At 46.9% G+C, this 13,596-nt stretch overlaps 1 protein-coding gene across 1 annotated transcript in view; it reads left to right on the top strand.

Moving 5' to 3' along the window:
• LOC148436326 (interleukin-12 subunit beta-like) overlaps positions 1–13,596 on the top strand; it is a 110,561-nt gene that overhangs the window by 48,142 nt on the left and 48,823 nt on the right. The window lies entirely within an intron of this gene.

Below are 13,596 nucleotides of genomic sequence, written 5' to 3'. Positions count from 1 at the left end.
CTACACTACTACACCACTGCCCAGCACACAGTATACTACTACACCACTGCTCAGCACACACTACTACACCATTGCCCAGCACACACTACTACACCACAGCCCAGCACATACTACTACACCACTGGCTAGCACACACTACTACAACACTGCCAGCACACACTATACTACTACAACACTGCCCAGCACACACTACTACACCACTGCCCAGCACACACTACTACACCACTGCCCAGCACACACTATACTACTACACCACTGCCCAGCACACACTACTACACCACTGCCCAGCATACACTACACTACAACACCACTGCCAGCACATACTATACTACTACACCACTGCTCAGCACACACTATACTACTACACCACTGCCCAGCATACACTACTACACCACAGCCCAGCACACACTACTACACCACTGGCCAGCACACACTACTACACCAGTGGCCAGCACACACTACTACACAACTGGCCAGCACACACTACTACACCACTGCCAGCACACACTATACTACTACACCACTGCCCAGCACACACTATACTACTACACCACTCGCCAGCACACACTACTACACCACTGCCAGCACACACTATACTACTACACCACTGCCCAGCACACACTATACTACTACACCACTGCCCAGCACACACTATACTACTACACCACTGCTCAGCACACACTACTACACCTCTGCCCAGCATACACTACTACACCACAGCCCAGCACACACTACTACACCACTGCCCAGCACACACTACACTACTACACCACTGCCCAGCACACACTACTACACCACTGCCAGCACATACTACTACACCACTGGCTAGCACACACTACTACAACACTGCCAGCACACACTATACTACTACAACACTGCCCAGCAAACACTACTACACCACTGCCAAGCACACACTACTACACCACTGCCCAGCACACACTATACTACTACACCACTGCCCAGCACACACTACTACACCACTGCCCAGCATACACTACACTACATCACCACTGCCAGCACATACTATACTACCACACCACTGCCCAGCACACACTATACTACTACACCACTGCCCAGCATACACTACTACACCACTGCCAGCACACACTATACTACTACACCACAGCCCAGCACACACTATACTACTACACCACTGCCCAGCACACACTACTACACCACTGCCCAGCATACACTACACTACTACACCACTGCCAGCACACACTATACTACTACACCACTGGCCAGCACACACTACTACACCACTGCCAGCACACACTATACTACTACACCACTGCCCAGCACACACTATACTACTACACAACTGCCCAGCACACACTATACTACTATACCACTGCTCAGCACACACTACTACACCACTGCCCAGCATACACTACTACACCACAGCCCAGCACACACTACTACACCACTGCCCAGCACACACTACACTACTACACCACTGCCCAGCACACACTACTACACCACAGCCCAGCACATACTACTACACCACTGGCCAGCACACACTACTACACCACTGCCAGCACACACTATACTACTACACCACTGCCCAGCACACACTACTACACCACTGCCCAGCACACACTACTACACCACTGCCCAGCACACACTATACTACTACACCACTGCCCAGCACACACTACTACACCACTGCCCAGCATACACTACACTACTACACCACTGCCTGCACACACTATACTACTACACCAATGGCCAGCACACACTACTACACCACTGCCCAGCATACACTACTACACCACAACCCAGCACACACTACTACACCACTGCCCAGCACACACTACTACACCACAGCCCAGCACACACTACTACACCACTGCCCAGCACACACTATACTACTACACCACTGCCCAGCACACACTATACTACTACACCACTGCCCAGCACACACTATACTACTACACCACTGGCCAGCACACACTACTACACCACTGCCAGCACACACTATACTACTACACCACTGCCCAGCACACACTATACTACTACACCACTGCCCAGCACACACTATACTACTACACCACTGCTCAGCACAAACTACTACACCACTGCCCAGCATACACTACTACACCACAGCCCAGCACACACTACTACACCACTGCCCATCACACACTACACTACTACACCACTGCCCAGCACACACTACTACACCACAGCCCAGCACATACTACTACACCACTGGCTAGCACACACTACTACAACACTGCCAGCACACACTATACTACTACAACACTGCCCAGCACACACTACTACACCACTGCCAAGCACACACTACTACACCACTGCCCAGCACACACTATACTACTACACCACTGCCCAGCACACACTACTACACCACTGCCCAGCATACACTACACTACATCACCACTGCCAGCACATACTATACTACCACACCACTGCCCAGCACACACTATACTACTACAACACTGCCCAGCATACACTACTACACCACTGCCAGCACACACTATACTACTACACCACAGCCCAGCACACACTATACTACTACACCACTGCCCAGCATACACTACACTACTACACCACTGCCAGCGCACACTATACTACTACACCACTGGCCAGCACACACTACTACACCACTGCCAGCACACACTATACTACTACACCACTGCCCAGCACACACTATACTACTACACAACTGCCCAGCACACACTATACTACTACACCACTGGCCAGCACACACTCCAACACCACTGCCAGCACACACTATACTACTACACCACTGCCCAGCACACACTATACTACTACACCACTGCCCAGCACACACTATACTACTATACCACTGCTCAGCACACACTACTACACCACTGCCCAGCATACACTACTACACCACAGCCCAGCACACACTACTACACCACTGCCCAGCACACACTACACTACTACACCACTGCCCAGCACACACTACTACACTACAGCCCAGCACATACTACTACACCACTGGCCAGCACACACTACTACACCACTGCCAGCACACACTATACTACTACACCACTGCCCAGCACACACTACTACACCACTGCCCAGCACACACTTCTACACCACTGCCCAGCACACACTATACTACTACACCACTGCCCAGCACACACTACTACACCACTGCCCAGCATACACTACACTACTACACCACTGCCAGCACACACTACTACACCACTGCCCAGCACACACTATACTACTACACCACTGGCCAGCACACACTACTACACCACTGCCCAGCATACACTACTACACCACTGCCCAGCATACACTACACTACTACACCACTGCCAGCACACACTATACTACTACACCACTGGCCAGCACACACTACTACACCACTGCCAGCACACACTATACTACTACACCACTGGCCAGCACACACTACTACACCACTGCCCAGCATACACTACTACACCACAGCCCAGCACACACTACTACACCACTGCCCAGCACACACTACTACACCACAGCCCAGCACACACTACTACACCACTGCCCAGCACACACTATACTACTACACCACTGCCCAGCACACACTATACTACTACACCACTGCCCAGCACACACTATACTACTACACCACTGGCCAGCACACACTACTACACCACTGCCAGCACACACTATACTACTACACCACTGCCCAGCACACACTATACTACTACACCACTGCCCAGCACACACTATACTACTACACCACTGCTCAGCACACACTACTACACCACTGCCCAGCATACACTACTACACCACAGCCCAGCACACACTACTACACCACTGCCCATCACACACTACACTACTACACCACTGCCCAGCACACACTACTACACCACAGCCCAGCACATACTACTACACCACTGGCTAGCACACACTACTACAACACTGCCAGCACACACTATACTACTACAACACTGCCCAACACACACTACTACACCACTGCCAAGCACACACTACTACACCACTGCCCAGCACACACTATACTACTACACCACTGCCCAGCACACACTACTACACCACTGCCCAGCATACACTACACTACATCACCACTGCCAGCACATACTATACTACCACACCACTGCCCAGCACACACTATACTACTACACCACTGCCCAGCATACACTACTACACCACTGCCAGCACACACTATACTACTACACCACAGCCCAGCACAGACTATACTACTACACCACTGCCCAGCACACACTACTACACCACTGCCCAGCATACACTACACTACTACACCACTGCCAGCACACACTATACTACTACACCACTGGCCAGCACACACTATACTACTACACCACTGCCCAGCAGACACTACTACACCACTGCCCAGCACACACTACTATACCACTGCCCAGCATACACTCCTACACCACTGCCCAGCATACACTACTACACCACTGCCAGCACACACTATACTACTACACCACAGCCCAGCACTCACTATACTACTACACCACAGCCCAGCACACACTATACTACTACACCACTGCCCAGCACACACTACTACACCACTGCCCAGCATACACTACACTACTACACCACTGCCAGCACACACTATACTACTACACCACTGGCCAGCACACACTATACTACTACACCACTGCCCAGCAGACACTACTACACCACTGCCCAGCACACACTACTATACCACTGCCCAGCATACACTCCTACACCACTGCCCAGCATACACTACTACACCACTGCCAGCACACACTATACTACTACACCACAGCCCAGCACTCACTACTACACCACAGCCCAGCACACACTATACTACTACACCACAGCCCAGCACTCACTATACTACTACACCACAGCCCAGCACACACTATACTACTACACCACTGCCCAGCACACACTACTACACCACTGCCCAGCATACACTACACTACTACACCACTGCCAGCACACACTATACTACTACACCACTGGCCAGCACACACTATACTACTACACCACTGCCCAGCAGACACTACTACACCACTGCCCAGCACACACTACTATACCACTGCCCAGCATACACTCCTACACCACTGCCCAGCATACACTACTACACCACTGCCAGCACACACTATACTACTACACCACAGCCCAGCACTCACTACTACACCACAGCCCAGCACACACTATACTACTACACCACTGCCAGCGGTTCCATGTATATATATGAAGCAAAATATATTTATATTAAAAAAGAGAATGTTACTTTTAGTATAGTGTGATGACAAATGTAGAGAATGTGAATAGAGAATATAAAATAAATTGCTGTGTGATGTCATTATTACCATATATTATAGATGTTTAGTCTTTAATGTGCTTGTGCTAAACAGCATGTACCATATAATATCCGACCCTATATTGAGTCTCTGTTATTAAACATTATGTATAAATATTTAGTATAGATGTTAATTCTTTATGCTAAGCAGCAAGTACCATGCGATATCCGATCCTATCTGTAATCTCCGTTATTAATCACTTACCGTATATACTTGAGTATAAGTGCCCCCTCGGCTTATACTCCAGTGAAGTGTAGCGCTGACCGGACGGATTTCTGTCAGCGCTACACAGCACAAACACACAGGCGCCGGAGCCGGGAGCTGTGTGTTTGCTGTAATCAGCCGCCGATGAGAGTCTGTCAGGCTCTCAGCGGCTGCTGCTGCTCCCACTGCGGGAGCCATCTTCCGGCTCCCGCAGTGGGTAATGGGAGAGCCGTTGTCATGACGACGTCTCTTCCATGCAAGGCGGCCGGAGGAGCGGATAGCGGCGGGACCAGGAGCGGGAGTTTCAGGTAAGTGATTTTTTTTTAAAATTCTTATCACATCTCTCTACTGGGGGGGGGGACTACAGGGGGCGATTACTACAGGGGGCACTACCAGGGGGCAATTACTACAGGGGGCACTACCAGGGGGCAATTACTACAGGGGGCACTACCAGGGGGCAATTACTACAGGGGGCACTACCAGGGGCGATTACTACAGGGGGCACTACCAGGGGCGATTACTACAGGGGGCACTACCAGGGGGGATTACTACAGGGGGTGATTACTACAGGGGGCACTACCAGGGGCGATTACTACAGGGGGCACTACCAGGGGCGATTACTACAGGGGGCACTACCAGGGGGGATTACTACAGGGGGTAATTACTACAGGGGGCACTACCAGGGGGGATTACTACAGGGGGCACTAAAAGGGGTTATTACTACTGGGGGCACTACCAGCTGCTGCCATTTCCCACCCTAGGCTTATACTCGAGTCAATAAGTTGTCCCAATTTTTTGTGGTAAAAGTAGGTACCTCGGCTTATACTCGAGTATATACGGTAGTACCAGAATATTACGGCCTGGGTCTTACTTCTCATGTATTTTATATTATTATTTTTATCTCTGCTATAAGTATAATAATGTAATATCAGAAATGTCACAGCTGTAATTATACTAAAGTGTTAGAGATTCAGGGCCGGATTCAATTAGTTTCGCGTCCACAATATAGTTCCAGCTGCCGGACTTATCTCCTACATCGCGTGTTTTGGATGTAGAAACTTATCATGTGCGTCCCCGCTATTCGCTGTATTTAACTCCAAAACAGGCAAAAAACGGCAAGCGCCAAATGTAAAACAGGCGGAAAGATATGCGCTGACTTCGAAAATCATTGTGGTAGTTTAGTATTAGCCCTAATTGAACTAGTTAGGGTACTTAAGTGGTGGTAATTGCGTGGTATTAGCGTCTAGGTAAAAGTGGTGAAGAATGGCATGAAGTAGTTCCATCAAATTTGGGGGACTGGAAAAGGGTCGCAGCATATTTTAATGTCTCTAAAGTGAAGTTTTAGACAAAGTGAATTCCTCCGTCATACAAGCACCTGCAATCCCTAAAACGTGGCCGTTTCTTAGAGCTCCCCCAGAACCTTATGACGGTAGTTTTTGAAGTTGACCCCCCACTTTTTGCATTTTCACCACAAATTCCAAAGGCATTTTTTGGGGTGTCCCTGATTTTTCAGCCTTTTTTTGGGGTGACTAGTGCTTTGGGGGGGGGGTCCCAAGGGTTCTGAGTGATTTCCCAACTTCTGCACCCCAAAATAAAAAATATGCTATTCTGCGGCAAATCTTTTTCGCCTGTTATATTGCATTGACTTTCTGCGTAGGTGAAAACCGGCTGGAATTGAATTTGAAGATAAGTTCCGACAGCGGCAAAAGCCAAAATTGCCGATACTTTTCCGCGGATAACGGCTTTTCCGCTTCTAATTGTATACGGCCCTCAGTCTTAATTCATTGCTGCCCGTCAGAGATGTAACATTGTATCTGATGTGTACTACTCGACACAATGTATCTACTTAGCTTTCTAATACCCTTTTTACACCAAAGTTCCAGGTGTGACCTAGGATTTGGAACACGTTTCCAACCCGGGACAGGTCCCCTTTTATAGCCCGGGTCAGCACCGTTCACACCGGAGCCGGATCACCACTGACCTGGCTTTCTGGTGCAGGTGAGCAGTGCTTCTTACCTGCCCTCCCCCTCCGCGACCCTCTAACCTCAATCCGCAGCGGTCTGGAGGCAGGGAGGGCGGGTGGGTGTTCTGGTCGACCTGGCAGTGGATGCTTGGAGATGATGTCATCTCCAAGTGCCACTGAAGAAGGCAAATCGGGCGGCATGCGGTGTGACCTCGGTTGCGCAATTTACACTGCAGGGTGACGCGGGAATGACCCATGCCCAGCCCCACAATCCAGCCGGGTCAGATCCTTAGGTCACTGGACCCGGGTTGATCCGTTTACACCAACAAAAATCACAAAATGTTGACGTGCAACAGCCCGGGATATTTAGGGTGGTGTAATAGGGGTATGACTGGTGTTGTAATAGGGGTATGACTGGTGGTGTAATAGGGGTATGACTGGTGGTGTAATAGGGGTATGACTGGTGGTGTAATAGGGGTGTGACTGGTGGTGTAATAGGGGTATGACTGGTGGTGTAATAGGGGTGTGACTGGAGGTGTAATAGGGGTATGACTGGTGGTGTAATAGGGGTATGACTGGTGGTGTAATAGGGGTATGACTGGTGGTGTAATAGGGGTGTGACTGGAGGTGTAATACGGGTATGACTGGTGGTGTAATAGGGGTATGACTGAGCAGGCTGATGTAGAAGTGTCTTTCCCACAGTATCACTTGGATAACTGACCGTTCTCTCCCAGCCTTATCCTACAGATACATTTGTAGCTACATAACATTGCTGTTACTAAAAAGATTTTAAGATGTTAGTACCTTGTCTGACTGTCAATATATATATATATATATATATATATATATATATATATATATATCTACTTGGTCGTGGTACCAGAATGTGAAAAATACAATACGTTCTAACCTACAAGTGTTAATAATGCCGCACTGTGATCTCCATACATACTTGGAGGCTAATACTGTGATAATATAACATTAGCGGCCCTGATTATATATAAATAGCCTAGATCACTGGCCTAGATCCTCTGTATATGAGAGCTGTTTTAGTACCTTTAGATTACTGAAATGATAATTTAGCCCTAGTAGCTCTGACACCTTATAATCAGAGCTGTTATAGGAAGTGACTTATGTTACAGACCTTCACTTACTATATATATATAATTTTAATATCTTTGGTATGAAAGGTCCCTGCTTATGTGCTAAACACCAGTCCCTTTATCTGACAATATATACAGCCATTATATCAAGAACATGTAGCTAATGACACTGTGTGCCAGGGATCGGGGAGATTAATAAATACTCCTCGATAACGGCTACAAATGTATCTGTAGGATAAGGCGGCAGCAGTAATACTGTGGGAAAGATACATCATCCTGCTCAGAGAAAGCGAAGTATATACTTTGTATCTGATGTGTACTATGTGATACAATGTTACATCTCCGACAGGCAGCAGTGAATTAAGACTGAGGCCCGTATTCAATTAGACGCGAAAAGTCGGAAAGGTTTCACCTGTCCGACTTTCCGATTACGTCTCCAGTTTCAGACCGAAAACATTTCGGGCGCACCCCCACTTTTCGTTGTATTCAATTCCAAACCACGTGAAAACGGCAAGTGGCGAATGCGGAACAGGCGGAAAGTACTGTCAGAAGTGGGGAAATCAGTCTCTACCCCCCAAAAAGGTGCACTAGCATAGGGAACCAATGTATAGGTGTACTAATATCCCTAATAAAAGTGTTTGGGGTACTTAAGAAGTTTAAATTGCTTCTTATTAGTGTTTTTGCAAAAGTGGTGAAGAATGGCGTAAAGCAGGATTTTTTTTATACTGAAAATTAGTACTCCGGTCACATTTGGGGTACATGAAAATGGCTCCTAGCGTATTTATATGTCTCTAAAGTGAAGTTTAAAAAATGTCATATATGCACCTGCAATCCCAAAAACACCTGACCCATCCTTGCAGACCCCAAGAAGTCTATGTCGCTAGTTTTATGCTCGTCCTCCACTTTTTACTTTTTCGCCCTCAAAATGAAAGTTCTTTTCTGGGGTGTTCTGAAGTATTTTATTTTTATTTTTTTGCAGATTTGTCCTTTGGGGGGCTGTCCCAAGGGTTCTGGGTGGTTTCCCCACATTTGTACCCCAAAGTAAAGATTTTGCACTTTTTTTTCTCCTGCTATTCATAGGAAATACTTTTCCGCCTATTACATTGCATTGAGTTTCTGTTTAGGCGAAATCTTCCTGGAATTAAATATGGAGATACTTTGAAAAAAGGCGGAAAGTCCGAATCCGCGAAAACTTATCTCCAAACGGCACTTTTTCACCTCTAATTGAATCCGGCCCTGAGTCTGTAACAGCTGAGTATAATTACAGCTGCGGCATTTCTGATATTACATTATTCTGCTTATAGCAGAGATAAAAATAATAATATAAAATAAATGATAAGTAAAGGTGCGTACACACGGGACGATCTGTACCACCAACGACATGAAAGATCTCTCTCAGTGAGTCCTCCTGCCACATCTCTGAACATGCAAAGTGCACGATATCGTCCAGATTGGCTGCATGCACGGACAGTCATAGATATCGTTATTGTTCATGCGGGAACGCGCATCGTTGGTCGTTCACTGCATAAAAATGAACGATATGAACGATATATCGTTAAACGATATCGTTATCGTTCATATCGTAACGATATATCTGTCCGTGTGTACGCAGTATTAGACTCTGAAATTTCAGGCCGAAAAATTCTGGTACTAAGTGATTAATAACGGAGATTACAGATAGGATCGGATATCGCATGGTACTTGCTGCTTAGCATAAAGAATTAACATCTATACTAAATATTTATACATAATGTTTAATAACAGAGACTCAATATAGGGTTTTATATTCTGTATTCACACTCTCTGCATTTGTCATCACACTATACTAAAAATAAAATTCTCTTTTTTTTTAAAAAGATTTTGCGTCATATATATATATATATAATCTCCCCACTATAGGGCTCATGTTCGCCTGAGTGAAGGGGCAGCATATGCCTGTGATCATTTCAATAATTTTGGATACCTGACTTTTAAGCTAATTAATAAAGTATAGAAATTGTACTTATTTCATGTTATGAATGGGAGGAGCGCACCCTACGTACAGCTGATTCCTTTTTCTTTTGTGAATAGTATGTATATTTTTGAATCAGAAGGGCAGAACCTTATCACTGTATCATTCGAGTAAATATCCTTTTGAAATCGTACAACTATATTGTCCTGGTGCAGGAATCGTTCCATTTATCAAAGTATAACAACTGTTTGTAGGGTCTTTTTTTTTTTTTTGTTACTCTTTGTACTGTTATTGTGTGATATATATATATATATATTTTTTTTATACATATATCCCTTTTTTTCTAGTCTACTTATATGTATTCATTTTTTTGGTGTATTTTTTCAAACTGAAAAATACTTTATTTTAAAAAAAACAAAAGAATGGACGACACCTCAAAGATGCATTTTTCAAGTTTGCAGAATAAGTGGTTGTTGCGCCTCCTCTTTTACTCGTACCCGATGTGCTGGGAGATCTTGAGAAAAGATGAGGATATTGTCCAGATAGGTCATGACTGACTGGTAGAGGAGATCACGGAATATCTCATTAACAAAATGTTGGTAGCCTGCAGGAGAATTGCGCAACCCGAATGTTATCACTAGGTATTCATAGTGCCCGTATCTCATATTAAATGCAATTTTACATTTGTCCCCTTTTCAAATTCTGATCAAGTTGTATGCTCCTTGTCACATTTGGGCTAGGGAGATCTTCTACTGAGGGATTGAAAGTCGGGGTCCCAGGTTGGGGAAGGAACCGGAGGTGAGGGGCCTGGATATATGACTTCCTCATCAACAAGTACCGAATGTTGGCTATACCTGACCAAAGGCGCGGAGTCTAACTTACTGGGAGATGTTCACCAGCTGGCACAGGAGAATGACACTTAGGAGATGGTACTCAGATGACGTACTGAGTACATACACTGTGGATCCAGATCCAGAACAGGCACAGGAGAATGACACTTAGGAGATGGTACTCAGATGACGTACTGAGTACACACACTATGGATCCAGATGCAGAACAGGCACAGGAGAATGACACTTAGGAGAAAATACTCGGATGATGTACCGAGTACACACACTATGGATCCAGATGCAGAACAGGCACAGGAGAATGACACTTAGGAGATGGTACTCGGATGACGTACTGAGTACACACACTATGGATCCAGATGCAGAACAGGCACAGGAGAATGACACTTAGGAGAAAATACCCGGATGATGTACTGAGTACATACACTGTGGTTCCAGACGCAGAACAGGCACAGGAGAATGGCACTTAGGAGATGGTACTTGGATGATGTACTGAGTACATACACTGTGGTTCCAGATGCAGAACAGGCACAGGAGAATGACATTTAGGAGATGGTACTTGGATGATGTACTGAGTACATACACTGTGGTTCCAGATGCAGAACAGGCACAGGAGAATGACACTTAGGAGATGGTACTCAGATGACGTACTGAGTACACACACTATGGATCCAGATGCAGAACAGGCACAGGAGAATGGCACTTAGGAGATGGTACTTGGATGATGTACTGAGTACATACACTGTGGTTCCAGATGCAGAACAGGCACAGGAGAATGGCACTTAGGAGATGGTACTTGGATGATGTACTGAGTACATACACTGTGGTTCCAGATGCAGAACAGGCACAGGAGAATGACACTTAGGAGAAAATACCCGGATGATGTACTGAGTACATACACTGTGGTTCCAGACGCAGAACAGGCACAGGAGAATGGCACTTAGGAGAAAATACCCGGATGATGTACTGAGTACATACACTGTGGTTCCAGATGCAGAACAGGCACAGGAGAATGGCACTTAGGAGATAATACTCGGATGATGTACTGAGTACATACACTGTGGTTCCAGATGCAGAACAGGCACAGGAGAATGGCACTTAGGAGATGGTACTCAGATGACGTACTGAGTACACACACTATGGATCCAGATGCAGAACAGGCACAGGAGAATGGCACTTAGGAGATGGTACTTGGATGATGTACTGAGTACATACATTGTGGTTCCAGATGCAGAACAGGCACAGGAGAATGGCACTTAGGAGATGGTACTTGGATGATGTACTGAGTACATACACTGTGGTTCCAGATGCAGAACAGGCACAGGAGAATGACACTTAGGAGATGGTACTCAGATGACGTACTGAGTACACACACTATGGATCCAGATGCAGAACAGGCACAGGAGAATGGCACTTAGGAGATGGTACCCTTTATGATGTACTGAGTACACACACTGTGGTTCCAGACGCAGAACAGGCACAGGAGAATGGCACTTAGGAGATAATACTCGGATGATGTACTGAGTACATACGTTGTGGTTCCCTCTCTCAGGTGCACTATAATATGTCCCTATTTTTCCCCAGCATCTCCTGGCCTCCCCTATCTCTTCCCTGGCCCTTCCCCATGAGGCCATGGCCCGCTCTCAGGTGCACTATATTATGTCCCTACTTATCCCCAGCATCTCCCGGCCTCCCCTATCTCTTCCCTGGCCCTTCCCCATGAGGCCATGGCCCTCTCTCAGGTGCACTATATTATGTCCCTATTTATCCCCAGCATCTCCTGGCCTCCCCTATCTCTTCCCTTGCCCTTCCCCATGAGGCCATGGCCCTCTCTCAGGTGCACTATATTATGTCCCTAGTTATCCCCAGCATCTCCTGGCCTCCCCTATCTCTTCCCTGGCCCTTCCCCATGAGGCCATGGCCCTCTCTCAGGTGCACTATATTATGTCCCTATTTATCCCCAGCATCTCCTGGCCTCCCCTATCTCTTCCCTGGCCCTTCCCCATGAGGCCATGGCCCTCTCTCAGGTGCACTATATTATGTCCCTATTTATCCCCAGCATCTCCTGGCCTCCCCTATCTCTTCCCTGGCCCTTCCCCATGAGGCCATGGCCCTCTCTCAGGTGCACTATATTATGTCCCTATTTATCCCCAGCATCTCCTGGCCTCCCCTATCTCTTCCCTGGCCCTTCCCCATGAGGCCATGGCCCTCTCTCAGGTGCACTATATTA

This window comes from Taudactylus pleione, unplaced genomic scaffold (assembly GCF_031769625.1).
Source record: "Taudactylus pleione unplaced genomic scaffold, aTauple2 ptg001820l, whole genome shotgun sequence".
NCBI classification, from domain to species: domain Eukaryota; kingdom Metazoa; phylum Chordata; class Amphibia; order Anura; family Myobatrachidae; genus Taudactylus; species Taudactylus pleione.
Note: the sequence above shows the minus strand (reverse complement) of the source record. Positions and strands in the feature narration are given on the sequence as shown.